This window comes from Halichoerus grypus, chromosome 14, assembly GCF_964656455.1.
Source record: "Halichoerus grypus chromosome 14, mHalGry1.hap1.1, whole genome shotgun sequence".
In the NCBI taxonomy this organism is placed as follows: Eukaryota; Metazoa; Chordata; class Mammalia; order Carnivora; family Phocidae; genus Halichoerus; species Halichoerus grypus.
In genome coordinates this window covers 83,420,036-83,436,160 of record NC_135725.1, presented here as the reverse complement: position 1 = coordinate 83,436,160, position 16,125 = coordinate 83,420,036, and the positions used below count along the sequence as shown (strand labels likewise).

At 53.4% G+C, this 16,125-nt stretch overlaps 1 long non-coding RNA gene across 3 annotated transcripts; it reads right to left on the bottom strand.

Annotated features, from left to right (window-relative positions):
• Positions 1-1,263: 1,263 nt before the first annotated feature.
• LOC118545541 (uncharacterized) lies at positions 1,264-15,504 on the bottom strand. 3 transcript variants are annotated; one of them, XR_004922139.2, is made up of 3 exons: positions 15,091-15,504; positions 1,832-2,031; positions 1,264-1,471 (listed from the first exon to the last, which is right to left on the bottom strand). It is a non-coding gene; the product is annotated as an uncharacterized LOC118545541 (long non-coding RNA). The 3 variants fall into 3 exon arrangements; XR_004922140.2 differs by lacking the exon at positions 15,091-15,504 and adding an exon at positions 3,306-3,441; XR_013443623.1 differs by lacking the exon at positions 15,091-15,504 and adding an exon at positions 2,639-3,230.
• Positions 15,505-16,125: the final 621 nt, after the last annotated feature.

Here is a 16,125-nt window from a genome sequence, read left to right as displayed (position 1 = left end):
AAATCCTAGGATTTACCTTGGCCCCTAGGTGAGTAGGGGAAGTAATAGGGGAAGCCAGGAACCCAGAGCCTGGGATGGGGTACACCCAGGAAGGGCCTATGGCACCTGTTGGAGCCTCCCATCTGACCAGGCCCTGCTGTGGCCTGGAGGCAGGGGGCTGCCTGGAGTGACCTCGACCCAGGGCTCTGGAATGGGAGAAGGGACTAGGGGGATCACGGCCAGCGGACCTCTGGGAGCAGCCCCCAACAGGTCAGGGGCACTGGTTGGGAGGCAGGACGACACCTCTCTACTCACTCAAAGGAATCTGTCCTGGCTTCTTTGCTCCTTATCAAGTGGGGCCCTGGGTGGCTGGGCAGTCATGGAGGAGCCTTCATTCCCCTCAGGGCTGGTTTGAAAATTCAAGGCTTTGGCCCGAGTCCCAGGGATGATCCTGAAGCTGGAGGAAAAGATACACTTTCTGAATGCTGCGGGGGGTGGGGGGCAGCATGGGGTGGCTCACCGCCTTTTTCTCTACGCCAACTCCTAGCAGTTTCTCCCAGCCGCGGCGCAGACAAGCCTTTGTGCAGCATAGTAACGAGACAGCATGGAAGCTTCATGGTACACTCCATCTTTGCTGCAAAGGGCAGTGTTAGCACTAGAAAGTTCTGTTCGCGGGGAGCAGGTTCACTGCAAAGAGCTTGAAGGAGGGGCGCCTGGGTGGCTCAGTCGGTTACGTGGCTGCCTTCGGCTCAGGTCATGATCCCGGGATCCTGGGGTCGAGCCCCGCATCGGGCTCCCTGCTCAGCGGGGAGCCTACTTCTCCCTCTCCCTCTGCCCTGCTCGTGCTCTCTCTCTCTTAGTCTCTCTCTCTCTCTCTCAGATAAACAAATAAAATCTTTAAAAAAAAGTGGGGCGCCTGGGTGGCGCAGATGGTTAAGCATCTGCCTTTGGCTCCTGGGATCGAACCCCACATCGGGCTCGCTGCTGAGCAGGGAGTCTGCTTCTCACTCTCCCTCTGCCTACTGCTTCCTCTGCTTGTACACGCTCTCTCTCAAAAATAAATGGAATCTTAAAAAAAAAAAAAAAAAGAGCTCGAAGGTGCTAGAGCCCCGTCCAGCCCTGGTGTGATGTGCCCACAGGGCTTGGATTCTGACCCCAACCACCCAGGGCAAGGACTCTGGGTTTGGAGAAGAGGGAGGAGATTCCAGGGAAAGGAAAGTCCTAGATGTCTCCAGGAAAAGTCAGGGCCAGTGTGAGCAGCAGAAAGCACTCTAGGTATTTCGAACAGAGGACATTTAATATGGGGGATTGGTCACACAGGAGAGGAAAGGGCTGAAAAGCCAAACAGCAGATGGTAAGACAGTCTAGTTAGGGCACAGCTACTACCACTCCAGGCTCGAGCGACCCACGGAGGCGGTGACGATTCTGCCTGGGGGTGGCTGAATCACGGCCGGGGCCACTGCGGGGCTGGACCACCGAGGAATGGGCGGCTCTGTAGGAGCGAAGACAAGAAGACAGTAGTCAGTGCTGGAAAAATGACACCCTGTCCCCACTAAGCAGAGGGAGGGGGGAGAAATAGCCTGGCTTCTCCCACCCCCCAGTCCCCTCCCAGCACTTCCCATTGGCCCAGCCCAGCGAGAAGCCAGTTGGCAAAGGAGCCTGGGAAGAGCGGTTTGCAGGAGCTGGGCAGCCGCATATGCAAGCAAATGGGCAATGGCCCGCACTTCCCCATGTCGCACTCTGCAGGCGCTGAGAACTCGGGAAAAGCAAAGAAAGACTTGGCACCGTCCCCGGGACTGTGGATATGACGACGTTTTGATAAGAGTTGAATGGACTGCACATACACACACACCTTTCCCGGTGCCACATGCCCCCTGAGTGTGGCTTCATGCCATCCGCACTGCAGCTCAGCAAACTCAGGACAAGGCCCTTGTGCTGTAGTCGAGGAAACCGAGGCTTTCGGAAGGGAAGTGTCTTCTCTCAGGCCCCACAGCTGGAAAACGGCAGAACCAGGGCTCACACCCCCTCAGTGTGACTCCAGGGACCCTGGGCCTGGGAGACAAGTGGGAAGTCTGCTGTTAGGCCCTACTGTTGGGAGCAGATGCTGATTATCAGTCTGGGTTGGAGGCACTGGGTAAAAATTCTCTGAAGCCGAGAGGCCTTGGACGGGTTGAGGCCGGCTGGGGAGAGAGCCACGGATGGCAGATTGGGGAAAAGAGTGTGGTGGTAAAGAGCAGGACTTGGGGGCCCAACAGGCTGGGTCAAATCTGCTCTGCCACATACCAGGGGTGCGACTGGATCTCTGTGCCTCAGTTTCACATCTGTAAAATGGGCATAATAGTGAGAGTAGTCCCTGCTTCACAGGGCTGTGTGAGAACTGAAAGTTGGATAAGTGTTTGCTACTATTACATGTTATTCTTATTTCTGTTTTATAGGTGAGGAATTGAAGCTCTGAGAGGTAGAGCAGATAAACGAAGATGGCACCACTAGGAAGCAGAATATGACCGAGTCTGTGCCGACTCTGTGGCACTCACTCCCACCCTTTCCTTCTCTGTCTGCCCCCCCCAAGACTCCTTCTTTAACTCTGTGACCCACACAACCCACCCCTGCTGTGATTTGGAGTTGCCCTTCTCCTTCCATCTCCCCTCTGATAAGTCACCTCCTCCTGTCGGCCTCCAGGCTTGGGGATGCCACCAGCTTCCTGCTGTTGCTGATCTCTGGGTTGCAGCCTCATCCCCCACGGGGTTTCTCAGCTCTTCTAATCCTTCTAGCCAGCCCCCGGATTAACTTCCCTCCCTTAGAAACCTAGTGTTTCAGTGTTCCTGCCGAGACCCCGCCTGGTCCAATAGTCCCCGTTTGTTGTGGGATTCCTTGGACCAGGAGCTCTTCCCTGTGTTAAAATACAGGTTAGGAACCCTCACCCTACTTGACAGAAGCAGAAGTAGGGCATCTGGAGAGAAGCCATTTGCCTGCAGTCCCACAGTTAGCGAGTGGCAGGGCTGGGGCTCCCAGTCAGGAGGTGGAAATCCAGAGCTGGTGCCTCCCCGCCCGCCGCCTCGCCTGCCGTTGGCCATCCTAACTGCCAGGTGACCGCCCCGATGGTGGCCTCCGGGACTTCTCCATCTGGCCGCTCAGAGACCCGCCTGAGCCTGGCATCTCGGCACGTTCTCTCCAGCGGAAGCCCCCAGTGTCTGCCGAGTGGCCAGCACGTCCCGTGGCCTCCCAGCTCTCTTCCTCCTCCCTCCTGCGCCTCTTCCTGCCAGGCTTTCCCCGGCTCCCTGCCACGCCTGGCGCAACGCTCCCTGCCAGGGCCCTCGATGACTCACCCACACAGAACTCTCACTTCCTCCTTCGCGTCGGAGGCTCTCGACCCGCTGCAGCTGCAGAAAGAGCCGCGGGTGCTGCTGAGGGCTCTGGGCCCAGACCTGAGGGGCTGGAGTGCTGTCCCTGTGGAGCACGGGGCGGCAGGAGGGCTCCTGGGGCTCCCTGCCAGACGCCGGCCTGCGCCGGACTCTCTCCAAATGGCCAGTCATCTACACAGGCTGGCATACCGGGAGATCGGCCTTGGATTTTTAAGCTGGAATTGTGCCTCTCATACTTACTGATGGCATTGGAGGGACCCATCTTCATTCATTCATTCATTCATTCATTCATTCATTCATTCATTTGTGCATGGGTGCATTCATGCTTTCTTCCCTTCATTCCCTCATTTAACAGATTTGTTAAAATCTGTCCTGGCCTCCTATGTACCAAGTAGTCCCCAGTGGACCAAGAAACCAGGTTCATTCTCTGCCCCTGAAGAGCTCCCAGTTGAGGGGGTGGGAAGTGGGGTTGAGGGGTGGATCTGTAAACAGAAAACCCAAGTAGGATTAAAGAAAACCCAACACAGTAGGGAAGCCTTGGAGATACTTCTGAGATCTCTTCACACAGTTTACCGCTATGTGTACACAGAACACAGAAATGCCTCCTCATTACAACCTGGTTGTACACAGAAATGCCTCCTCATTACAACCTGGTTTCTCTCTCCCTTTAGAGCACTCTATAGCTCCCAGCTGCTCCAGGGAGTGGGCAAGGGCAAGGCTAAAAATTAAGCTTCCCTAAGCCTCCTCGGGGCTTATGTGTACACAGAAATGCCTCCTCATTACAACCTGGTTTCTCTCTCCCTTTAGAGCACTCTATAGCTCCCAGCTGCTCCAGGGAGTGGGCAAGGGCAAGGCTAAAAATTAAGCTTCCCTAAGCCTCCTCGGGGCAGGTGTATTGTACAGCCCCCTAGTCTAAGAGGATGGCACCTGGTTAAATGACCATGCTGTGGAGTCAGACCTGGGTTACACTCCAGGTCATTTTCTGACCACGGGACCTTAAGGAAGTTGGTCAACTCTGAGCCAAACGAAGCTATTGATGACCTCAGCATCATGTTTTTGCAAGAATTCAATGAGATCCTCCATGCAGAGCACCTGCACTCTAACCCTGAAGCGCTCGGTAAAGTCCCACTGTCACAGTGAATACTACTGTTTACCAGGAGGTTCTGTGGGTTCCTGATCCTGCCCGTGTGTACATGTGTGTGCACGTGTCTATCCAGGGGGTGGTCAGGGAAGGCTTCCCAGAAGAGGTGACACTGGCGCTGTGTCTTAGAGGAGAAAGTGGGGGAAAAGTATTCCAGGGAAAGGGAAAGGCCCGATGCGGTCAGGGTGTGGGGAGTACTTTGGGGCAGGCGAAGGGACCAGGCCAAGAGTGGGCCTGGGCTCCTCGGGCCTCAACGCTGCGGCCTGACTGGGGCCGACTGTTGGGTCTGGGTGGGCGGGGGCTACCCCAGCTTGGTATCTGAGATGCCGGCAGCTCTCGCACCTCTGCCCCCTCCCGTTTCTGGGCCTCCACTTCCTTCCCCTGCACAGACCACAGAGGCGTTTCAGAGGAAGCTGCTACTTATTTTAGCAGTGATCCCTGGACACCCCCACCCACAGTGCCCCTGCCCCTCTGGGCCCCTGAAAAGGCATCAGGCCATTTTTCTGAGTCACCGCCCAAAGCACTTATGGGTGAGGGCCAGGTCCTGCCCCCCTTCCCTGCAGCAAACCGAGCCCAGTCTCAATGCTGGAAGACATGGGTTCAAGCCCGGCTCTGACGCTAACTTACTGGATGACGCCCCAGTCCCTTCACCTTCCAAGCCCTGCGTCCCCACTGGGGCTCTGGGACCAGCCACTGGGCAGGCCCCGCCCTCTGGGCAGAAAGTGGGGTGGGGATGGATGTGTTGCCACACTCCCCTGTTGTCCAGCTGGAAGAACCAGAGACAGAGTCTCGGGCAGATCGAGTTGGGGGTGGGGAGCAGAAGCTTCCACTTTGTAGGTCTGTCTTTAAGAAAAACAGAATCACAAGTACAGATTTACTTATGAAAGTAATTTTCTATTTAGAAAGGACCTACCTGTGCAAGTGAGGAGCCCTGAAACTTTTTTTTTTTTTGGCATCCTACAGATCTGCTTTTGGAGAGGGTCTCCCAAATCCTCAGGAGACAGTGGGGAAACGGAGGCAAAGAGAGAGGCTGTCACTGGCTCTACCCGGTCACACAGCTGGGGACTGGAAGGCTAGGATTTGAACCCAGATTTGTCAGAAATCAATGCCCACATTTTACCCCCTACCCTCGCTAGCCCCTCATAAGCCCCTCATAGCCCCATTGGGGTGAGGAGGGCATGAGGGAGGAAGGGAGAGAGACTGAGAGCCAGGGCAGGGCAGTTCTGGCGACAGCACAGGACTGTGGCCAAACAGACTCACCTGAGTCCCAGCTCCGCCCCTTTCTAGCTGTGTGACCCCTCTGGAGCCTCAGTGTCCTCATCTGTAAAATGGGGTGATGGAGAGCAGTGGTGGGCTCCCTGCAGCAGCTGGCATGTGACGGTTCTATTTCTGCCTTCAGCTGGATCTTCTAAGTTGCCCTGACCCACACTGATAAGGCTAACCCTCGTCTAGCGCTTACCTGCTGCCGGGCATGGCTCTAAGTACAACTACTGAAACATTAAATTTCTAATCCTCACAACAACGTGATGAGGTAGGTGCTCCCGTGTTCCAGATGAGGAAACGGAGGCCCTGCATCCATGCCAGGCTCTGGGCTGGGCATCGGAGATGCAGCTGTGACCCGGGGATGGTCTTTGGTCCTGAGGATCCCAAAGCTCGTGGCCTCAGAGGAGTCAGCACCTTCAGAACCCCAGAAGGATGCCGGGAAGTGTAACATTTGGGGTCTGCAGGAAATCTCAAGGGAGCAGAAGGGAAGGAGCCATTCTTTTTGACCAGAGGCTTCGTGTAGGATGTGGCACTTGGAGCAGAGCCCTATGGATTCCTAAAGGAATTTTCCAAGTTGATCAGAGTGGAGGGGCGTTCCAGGCAGAGGGAACAGCACACGTGCAAAGTCAAGAGGCAGAAGAATGCTTGTGGGGAAGAGGAAGGAACCAGGAGTTAGTAGATTTGCGGGAGTCTGTGGGCCAGGAGTAGTACAGAGGAAGCTGAAGAATTAGCTCCCTGGTTTCTGTCTTCCTTCTTGGGTGCCAACCCGTGAGCAGCGGCTTCAGTCCTGTGGGAGAAGTGTCTGTGAGGGACAGGCCTGCTTGCGTGCAGGACAAGTGAAGGACGCAGAACCTCAGTCAGAGGCAGTCCCTGACATCAGTCTTTGGGGTAGGAAGCCCATGGCAAGGCCCCAGCATGACCCTTTGCTGCCTCCCCTCCTGCTCTTCTAGCTTTGACAGTTCAGAAGCCTTCCCCAGGGAGGTGAAGCAGGGGAAGATGTGGGCCGTAGGGTCGCCCCACTGACCAGCTTCTCACCTCCTCAACTGATCGACCCCCTGTCCGCCCTTCTGTCCATCCATGAGTCCATACACGCAATGCTTACCTGGAACAGTACTGTTCATGCATGGCCCATGTCCCCTCAGTCCACCCCTGAGGTCCCCTGCTCTGCAGTGACTGTCCTGGCTGCAGGGGGGGGAACACCCCCGGTCCCTCCCCCAGCCCCCACGTCTCCACGTCCCTGCCTGGAACTTTCTCTGGTACCACAGAAGCCAATTTCCCACAGGGCACCCAGAAATGCCAGGGCTGGAATGTCCGCAAGGGCAGCCCTCACCCACTGATGGATTGTGGACAGTGACCAAACACTCCAGCTTGCCAGTCACTGTGGAGGGCGACTCTAGGCACATTGCACTCTGTGGCTCAGTGGATCCCCAGCGGGACTGAGGCCCAGGCGCCCAGCAAGTAATCTGCTCATGGGTACCCCTTATTGGATTTTCTCCCTTCCCTGTCATACCTTCCCAGTCCCTCACCCCTACTTCCCTAGGTTATCGCCTCCCAGAGAAGCCACCTGCTCCCATCACCCTTCCCATGTCCCCTCCCATTCACCTGTTCATGCATTTGTCCAGACGGCAAATATTCATGGTACCCACTCTACTGGCACCTTGCTAGATGAGGGGGACACAGCCTTGCCCTCAGGAGCCCATTAACTTGTGTAGAAGGATGCGGGCTCCTGGGGGGGGCACTATTGAGCCCTCAGCTTCCATCGGGCGGGCTGGGGCAAGAGGAGGTAAGTGCTGGGTTAAGCCACTTCCTCATCCAGTCGTGGTTCCCCACCCTTGGCTCTCTCCTGTGTGTAACTTTCCAAGGAAGCTTCTAGCAGCCTGTGTTGTGTCCAGCAGGAAGGAAGGAAGAACAATAGTTAACACTTGTGCTCACTTCACTTGAGCTGCTTTACACATATTAAGCCCATTCATCTTCCCAGCAGCCCTAGGAGGGACTGATACTCTTAATACAAACTCCATTTTACAGATGGGGAAAGTGAGGTACCAAGAGTCTCACTCAAAGTGGTATAGGTAATAAGAAGCAGAGCTGAGATTTTGGTCCAGGCAGTCTGACTTCAGAGCCTGTGGTTTAGCTTCTGTGCTTTGCTGTTTGCAGAAGGAGGGAAGGCGTGAGGGCAGTGGGTTTGATGCAGAAGAAAGGAGTCAAATGCACACGAGGGTCTGGGCAGAGAAGGCAGATCAGCACAAAAAAGAAAAAAAAAAGCCCGGAAACATACTTCCACGCTAGTATGCTCTAGCATGCACAAATCCACGAATGCCATGTGCACATAAAGGCAAGCCTACACAAAAATGTGTGTTTAGCTAATTACATACGCATCCATGTAAGTGTGAACATACGTGCCTGCCCTACACACTCAGAGATTTGCATGCATCTGGACATGCCAAGGCCACCACACATACACACACGTTTGCACATGTGAGCAGGCGTTGACACGCATGCGTGTTCACAGACAGATGCACACACACGCACGGTACGTGTTTATTTGCACCCATGCGCGTGCCCTTACACACACGGGCCCACACAAATACAAATTCTTTGCTTAAAGAAAACTTGTGACTGTATTAAAAATGTAGGACACATTGGTCAAATAATTAAAGCGAGGAGCGAGGCAGTGGGACTTCTCGCCGCTCTCTCGGGGCCGCCTGTGCTGGGCTGTGCTCAGCGTGGCTTCGTCCTATATATTTGAGGAAGAGGCACTTTATTACAGTAATTTATCACCCCCATAAATGTGGCTCCTCTGTAACGCGGAATAATTTGGGAAGAAATATGTTTTAAAAATTAAAAATGCAGTCGGCGTGCGCCCCGGCCGGTCTGCAGGGACACATCGCCGCACCTCCAGTAACTGCCCGTGTAGCTCTAATACCTACAACTTCCATTATTTAAAGTGTGATTATATTTTTCCTGCTTGGAGCTTTGTCAGCTATAAATAAAAGATAAGGGTGAATAGTTGCGGGGCCTAGTAAGCACTTCCATTATTGGTACTTAAGGGGGCTTGGGGATGGAGGCAACGGGCAGGGTGTGGGGAAGGAAGGGAGGCCATTTGGGGGGCATGGACTGGGCCTGGAAGCCGAGCCGTGGGCATGGGTGGGCCAGGTCCTTTCCCTGGTGGAGTTTTCCACTGGATCCAGAGCGACATGACCCCACGAACCTGGGTTCTCTTGTCCGCCGCCGACCACAGTGAGAGCCACCCACGGAGGTTGCTGCGTGGGGTGGCTCCCTGCATTCCGACCCCCTCCTGTCTCCCCAGGGACTCCGCAGTCATGGGACACCAGGGGAGAAGGGGCCTAAAAGAGAAAGGGATCCATCCGCTTGAAGATGTTTGGTTTTTCACAGCCAAGAGTTGTTGCTTTGAAGCGAGTCCAAACTGTGGCTGCCTGAGAAAGGCTTCACGAGGGAGTGTGTGTGTGTTGGGGGGAGGGAGGTGCCTTTATTAGCCAAAACAGGTCCTTGGCTTTCTGAGCCAGAGAGCTATTCTAATTAAGCAGAGAGTAACTGGGAAGGAAAGGTTACTCCTCTAACAACAGATCGGAAAACAAATGTGTTTGCTTTGTCACAAGGAGAAAAGGAGCGAGGCAAAGCTGAATGAAAAAGAAAACTAGAAATTGTTTCTTTGCCCCCTCTCCCCTGTCTTGCGTGTTTCTCTAAAGTTTTTTTTTCACGTCCTTGAGCCTTGGTTTGCTCATCTGTAAATCAGAGATGACAGTGCCCATTTCCAGGGTTATTGGGGCAATTAAATAAGATAAGATCTGTACAGCGTTGGGACTGGCTGTCGCCATCCCCCATCCCCCAGGTATTCAATAACGTTGATGAAATCAAGCCAGACAGAGATGCGGCGATCACGCTCCTTGGTATTTACCCAGGCGAATTGAAAACTGAGGTCCACACAAAAGTTTATAGCAGCTTTGTTCATGATTGTCCAAACTTGGAAGCAACCAAGATGTCCTCCGGGAGGGGAATGGATGCACGAACTGTGGTATAACCAGACAGTGCACTGTTATTCAGTGATAAAAAGAAATGAGCTATGGGAATGGGAAGTTAATGTTTAATGGGTGCGGAGTTTCAGTTTGGGAGAGTCAAGCAGTTCTAGAGATGAGTGGCAGCGTTGGTTGCCCAACAATGTAAATGTACTTAAGACCACCGAACTGTATGCTTAACCACACTTAAAATGGAAACTTTTTATGTTATTTATATTTTACCATAAAAAAAAAGAAATGAGCTATCAGGCTACGAAAAGACATGGAGGAATCTTAAATGCATATTGCTATACAAAAGAAGCCAGGCTGAAAAGGCTGCATACAGTATGATCCCGGCTGTATGATGTTCTGGAAAAGGCAAAACGGTGGAGACAGTAAAAAAGATCAGTGGTTGCCCAGGGTTTGGGGTGGGGAGGAGAGGGAGGGTTGACCAGACTCAGCTCAGAGGATTTTGAAGCCATACTGCATGATTCTGTAATGGTGAATGCATGTCATTACACATTTGCCAAAACCCATAGAATGCACATCACAAAGAGTGAGTCCTAGCGTAGTGAACTCTGGACTTCATCTGACAATAATAGTGCATCGATACGGGCTCATTGGGTGTAGCAAATGTACCACAGTGACAAGATGTTAATAATAGGGTAATGAGTGGGGGATTATATGAGAACTCTGTACTTTCTGCTCCTTTTTAAACCCACAACTGCTCCGAAAATCCAGGTCTAAAAATTTCAAATTCAAGTAAAAAATAAAAACTTAGGATTAAAATTGAAGCTCCAAAAATTAATTTAAAAAATTGGATGGAAGTCAACACTGGCCTTTCCTTCGCACTGAGAGCAGGCTGGAAGCCTCTTAGCAATCATTCCACCCATTGATTTCCAAACGCTTTGTTTCTTTTTCCAAGCAAAAATGTATGGGGCCCCCCAGGACACTTCAATACACTTCCAAAGCTCACACTATGACCAGGGCAAACCGGATGGGACCAGCAAACAGGTTTGGACCGGCTCAGGCTACATCCTGCCCGCCGGGGCTCCCTGATCATACCTGTCCACCGCTCCCCAGGTCGGTCTGCATTAGCCAGGCTGGATCAGCGGAATTTGTCTGAGCTACAGAGAATGAAGCCGCTGATTCAGACCTTTTGGAGCTGGTCCTAGCTGGTTGCATTTGTCCTAAACCAGCTCAGACCACTTGCAATTGGCTGAAATTAGCCCCAAACCTAGAATCAAGGGGTGTGCCCCCACACGGAGCCCCAAAGGGCAGAGAAGCTGAGATTCCACTTGGAGTGATCAAACAGGGAGTCTGGGCACAGCTCAAGTTGGAACAGACCAGTTGGGACTGATGAGCACATTGCTGCTGAGGCTGGAGAGAGAGCCTCCTCGCCTCCTGCCTCTAGCCCTGGAGTACCTCCCTGGGTACCTGGCTTGGAGGAATAGAGGCCGTTTGGGTTGGGCTGGGGAGAGGCTCAGGCAGGTGAGAGGAGGAGACTCTTCTGAGAAGTTGGGGGGAGAGGGGGTGTGGTGGGGCCCAAGGGAGGGTTTTGTAAAGAAGCAGGACCCTGGAGCCCGTCAGCGAGCTAATGGGCAATGACGTGCAGGGAGAGAGGGGAAAGGGACATAAAGAAGGGTTCAAGTCCTTGAAAAGGTGAGAAACAGCAGGACCCAGGGCACAAGAGGCAAGATCTGCCTCTGAGAGGAGAAGGGTCGCCGCCTTTGGGTGTCAGGAGGGAGGCCGTGAAGACCAAGGCAGATCCCATAGGTCCACAGGGTTAGGGGAGACTAGGTAGGCAGTCACGTCTCTTGAAACCTGTTCTTCCAACGACATTTAGGGCAAGGTCACCTACTGAGAGCGAGGAGGGTGGCAAGGGGGTGGCGAGTTTGAAAAGAGAGAAGATAGAGCACGGTCACCCCAGAGAAGTGAAACACAGAGGGATCCATGGGGCAGCTTGAAGGGCCCATTGGAGGTCCATGGTCATGAATTTCAAGTGAAACCTGGCAGCTCAGTCATGTGATTTTCTCCTGCAATATTCACCGGCATGCCATGGCCCGGGTCTCCCGAGTCACCAGTGGAATACGATTATGTGATGGTTGGGTTGAACAATACAAGAAGTGAAGCCAGGAGAGAACAACTGGACGGGACCAATGGCAAATGGGAAGGAAGCCCATCGAATGGACAGCAGGCCCCTGAGAATCCCAGAATCATGATAGGGGTGACACTTGAGCAAGGAGACAGGTGTCAGTGTGGGGTGCTTATAGAATGGGAAACTGAGGCCAAGCCAGAGAGGAGACTCATCCAAGGTCACAGAGTTATTTGTGGCCGAGGAAGAAACTTCCAGTTTTTGGTCACTTCTTACGTCATTCACTCATGTATTCCATAAGCTCCCAGTGAGTGCCAACTATGGGTCGGGTGCCCCGAACGCTGAGGCCAAAAGGTCCGATTCCTGCTCTCAAAGAATTCACTGCTCTTACATACGAAATTAACCCATCACTTACTTAATATAGCAAGTATATATGAAATATTAACATGTACATTTTTGAACAAAACCCAGCACGGTTGTGGCTTCTGTGGAGCTTGAAGTGGAGTGATTTACTAACTGTAGGATCTCGGGCAAGGATCTTGGCTTCGAATCTTTGTGTCTCAGTTTCCTCATCGGTAACATGGGGATCTTAACAGTAGTCGCGTTACAGTGTTAATATGGCGATGAAATGAGTTAATAGCGTATAAAGAGATTTAACGTTGTGTGCTCTCAGTAATTTAGCTATTTTTGTTCTTTAGTAATTGAAATGCGTGTATAGCCTCGATTCTCAAAGACCAGCTGCAGCAACCACTGTGGGCATCCCACCCATAGTCCCTCGCCACTCACTTTTCCCATACGGGCTGATGGTGTCAGACGCAAGCTCCTGTGATTTTTTTTTTTTTTTTGCCTGAGTGCTTCTTCATCCTGCTGCAGAGTTGGTTAGCATGGGCCAGAAGCCCTGGGCGGTTAACTCGTCCAGGAGCAGCATTTAGCCAAGGGTGCATACGAATGGGAAGGATAAATACCCACTTTCCTTGCCCCTCGGGTCAGATGTCTCTTGGACATATTCTAGCCTGTCATTTCCCCATTGAGACTGAGCCTCAGTTGCCCACAGTGGGAACTTGCTCATTAATACACACACGACAGACTTCCCTTCTCCGTGTCTCTTCCCCATTCCGTGTTGCTATTTCCTGAGATCAGCTTTAAAGCAAACCAGCTGCTTACACTCCATCCTTGTCTCAGGATCTGCTTCCGGGGGAGCCCAACCCAAGACAGTTGGCAATACAAATGGTCCTAGGAAGGAGACTCTCGGGACGAGCTTCTGGAACTGAATCAAGGACCACATTCCTGGTGGGAGTGGAGCGGTGCCAACCTGTCGAGTGCTGAGACCCTCCCCTGACTTGATCTGGAAGCGGTGCAGGGGGAGGAGAATGCCTGGGTTTATCTAGTGGCTCTAGCACTTGACAGATGAGGAGCAGGGGGCCAATGGTAACTCAAAGGATTGCAAAGTTGTTCAGGTGAGGTTAACTGCCATGGGAGCCCTGAAGGAAGAAAATGACAGGCTTAGGTCAGCCCATGATCAACTCAGGGGCCAGTGTGAACGCCGGAAGGCTGCCGGGACAGCACTTAACTGGACCTTTCATTCCCAAAGCTGGGGGGGGCAGGCTGAGCCGAACATCAGACCCAAGATCTGATTGAAAGAGTAGAGAAGGCACATAGGAGGCTAAATTCTCAGCCCCAGCGAGCCTTCTATGTTGAAGTCGGAGAGCTGATAGAGAAAGGCCAGGGCTCTGGAACCTGGAATGGGAATATTCGTGTGGATCTGCTTGATAAACCTGAGCCTCTGGACTGATCAGTGTGGCCCCTCGTCCTTGCTAGAGCTTCCCCTGGGTGGGAGACCATGCAAAGGCCTCATCTGAGCTGGATGCCTCCCAAGACGATGTGGACTTCTTTACCACAGCCCCTGCTTCTCCTACTTGCCATCCAGACCGATAGCTAAAATCAAGTCTCAACGTGGTCTGAAAGGGTTAGTATTGTTCCTTTAGTAGGAGGAAATGGATTCTCTACCAAAAGAGGTGCAGGGCCTGGCTGTGTCCTGGCAGGAACTAGGAGAACACCCCCTGGGAGTGGGTCTTGAAGGTCCTGTATCAGGGCAGGGAGGATCTAAGGCTTAATGGGGAAATTATTGATCTGGGGAGTACTCTGCTATGACTCAGAACATGAGCTCATCTCCTAGTGCTGTTAGAATGGCTTCCAAAGGCTTCGATATGAAGTCAGTCTATAGTAAGTGTGGGAAAGATGACAAAACTGCCTTGGCCAAGCACGGCGGGAGGGACCCGAGGCTCAGGGAGATGGACTTGTTAGAATGGACATATTATGTAAGACCAGAGAACTCACCAACGTGCTATGCTTGGTGTACACAGGCAAAAAATGGAGCGCTGGCCGGAGTGCATCTCACGGTGGGCCTCGTGGACCCGCAGACCCACCCGTGGTCGTTTCTCCAATCCCTGAGCAGGTCATTGGGAAGGATATACCCCACAGCTGGCAGGAGCCTCAGTTTGGTTCCTAACCCAGTGGTGTAAAAGGATTCCTCAGGGGGAAGGTGGGGTGGAGGCCCCTAAAACTGCCCCCACCCCAGCCAAGATAGTAAATCAGAGCCACACCACACGCTGGGAGGCTAGCAGAGATTAGAGCCACCCTCAAGGACATAAAGAATGCAGGAGCGCTGGTTCCTATCAGATCCCCATTCCGTTCAGCCGCAGAGCCCCTGTAAAACCGGAAAGGTCATAGCAGACGGTGAATTAGCACAACCTCCCCTAAGTGGTAGCCTCAGTCTCACTGCTGGGCCTGATCACTGCAGCCTCTGGCGCTTAGTAAGCGCCTACTGATCTGCAGGATGTTATCTTCCATCCCTCCCCACCCCCCACCACAGAAGGGGGGGGGTAGAAGCACTTCCTATTCACCTGGGTAGAGGGCAGTGTCCCTTCACTGTCTTAGCCCCGCTCGCCCTGTCCCAGAGTTTATGTTAACTCTCCCGCCCTGTCACAATGTAATCTGAAGGGATCGCGATCACCCGAGCTGGGCTGGCTCTGCCCCCATGTTAACCGGAGCAGAAACTACATTTCCCAGAATTCCCTTTCCCGCGGAGCTCTGGGATAGCCCGGGCGCAACACTTGGAGGGAGATTTTTGTAAGATGGAGTTGAAGCCGCCGACGTGCTCATTTTACGCCTGGGAGGTGGGTGCACGGCGTGGGGCGCCCTGGCAGCTCGGCCTGTGCTTACTTAGCGCTGACTTACTTTGTCAGGGGGCAGCCGCCGCGTCTCCAGCTTCTCCACCTGCTGCCCCTCCGCGTGCCAGACCCGGTTCCGGGGGCCGCGGCGGGGGCAGGACAGGACACGTTCCTGCTCTCGCTGAGCCTGTGCTCTCCTGGAGGCCAGCGAGCCGGGTAGAAAGGGCTCCCAAAACCGGTTCTCCGCAGCAACCAGGGACAGTTCGATCTCACTGCCGTGGTGACCGTGACCGATGCCATCCCCAGCCTTTCCATCTCTCTTTCTCCGCCTTCTGGGTTTGCATCTTTTTTTTTTTTTTTAAGATTTTATTTATTTATTTGGCAGAGACACAGCGAGAGAGGGAACACAAGCAGGGGGAGTGGGAGAGGGAAAGGGAGAAGCAGGCTCCCCGCTGAGCAGGGAGCCCGAGCAGGGCTTGATCCCTGGGATCATGACCTGAGCCGAAGGCAGACGCCTAACGACTGAGCCAGGCAGGCGCCCTGGGTCTGCTTGAAGACAAGAGTATGCAAAGACACGCTCTGAACCATCAGCCGGGGTTACCACTGAGAAGTGAAATTGGTAAGGAGGGTTTTCCTGCTTTTACACACAACTGAGGCAAAGAGAGGTTACACAGTGTGCCCATGATCACACAGCTGGTCATTCCGTAGCCGAGCTCATGAGGCCTTGTCCCCCTGCCTGCTTCATACATCCCGTTTCTTCCCATGACGAGGACGGGCCCCTGCCCCTCTCATGGCTTCCAGCAGGACCCGGCCTCCAGATTTCCAACTCAGACTTTCCCCCAAAATCCCCTTGTGCCCTCGCTGCCTGCCTTGGCCACGGCTCTGTGATAGGACAGAATTAGAACTTGCCTGGTGGTGGGAGGTGGTAGCAATGGCTGCAGAAGAGAAGTGACTTTCAACTTCTAGGAATTGACTTTGACAATCAGATCAGGCAAGGGGCTGAGTCACTGGCAGGCCCCTCCGGCTTGGTTTTAATCAGGTCAGATGGTGCAGCGCGTGGGGGGCGGGTGGGGTGCAGAGGGCTCGGTTCCACTTCCTGCCG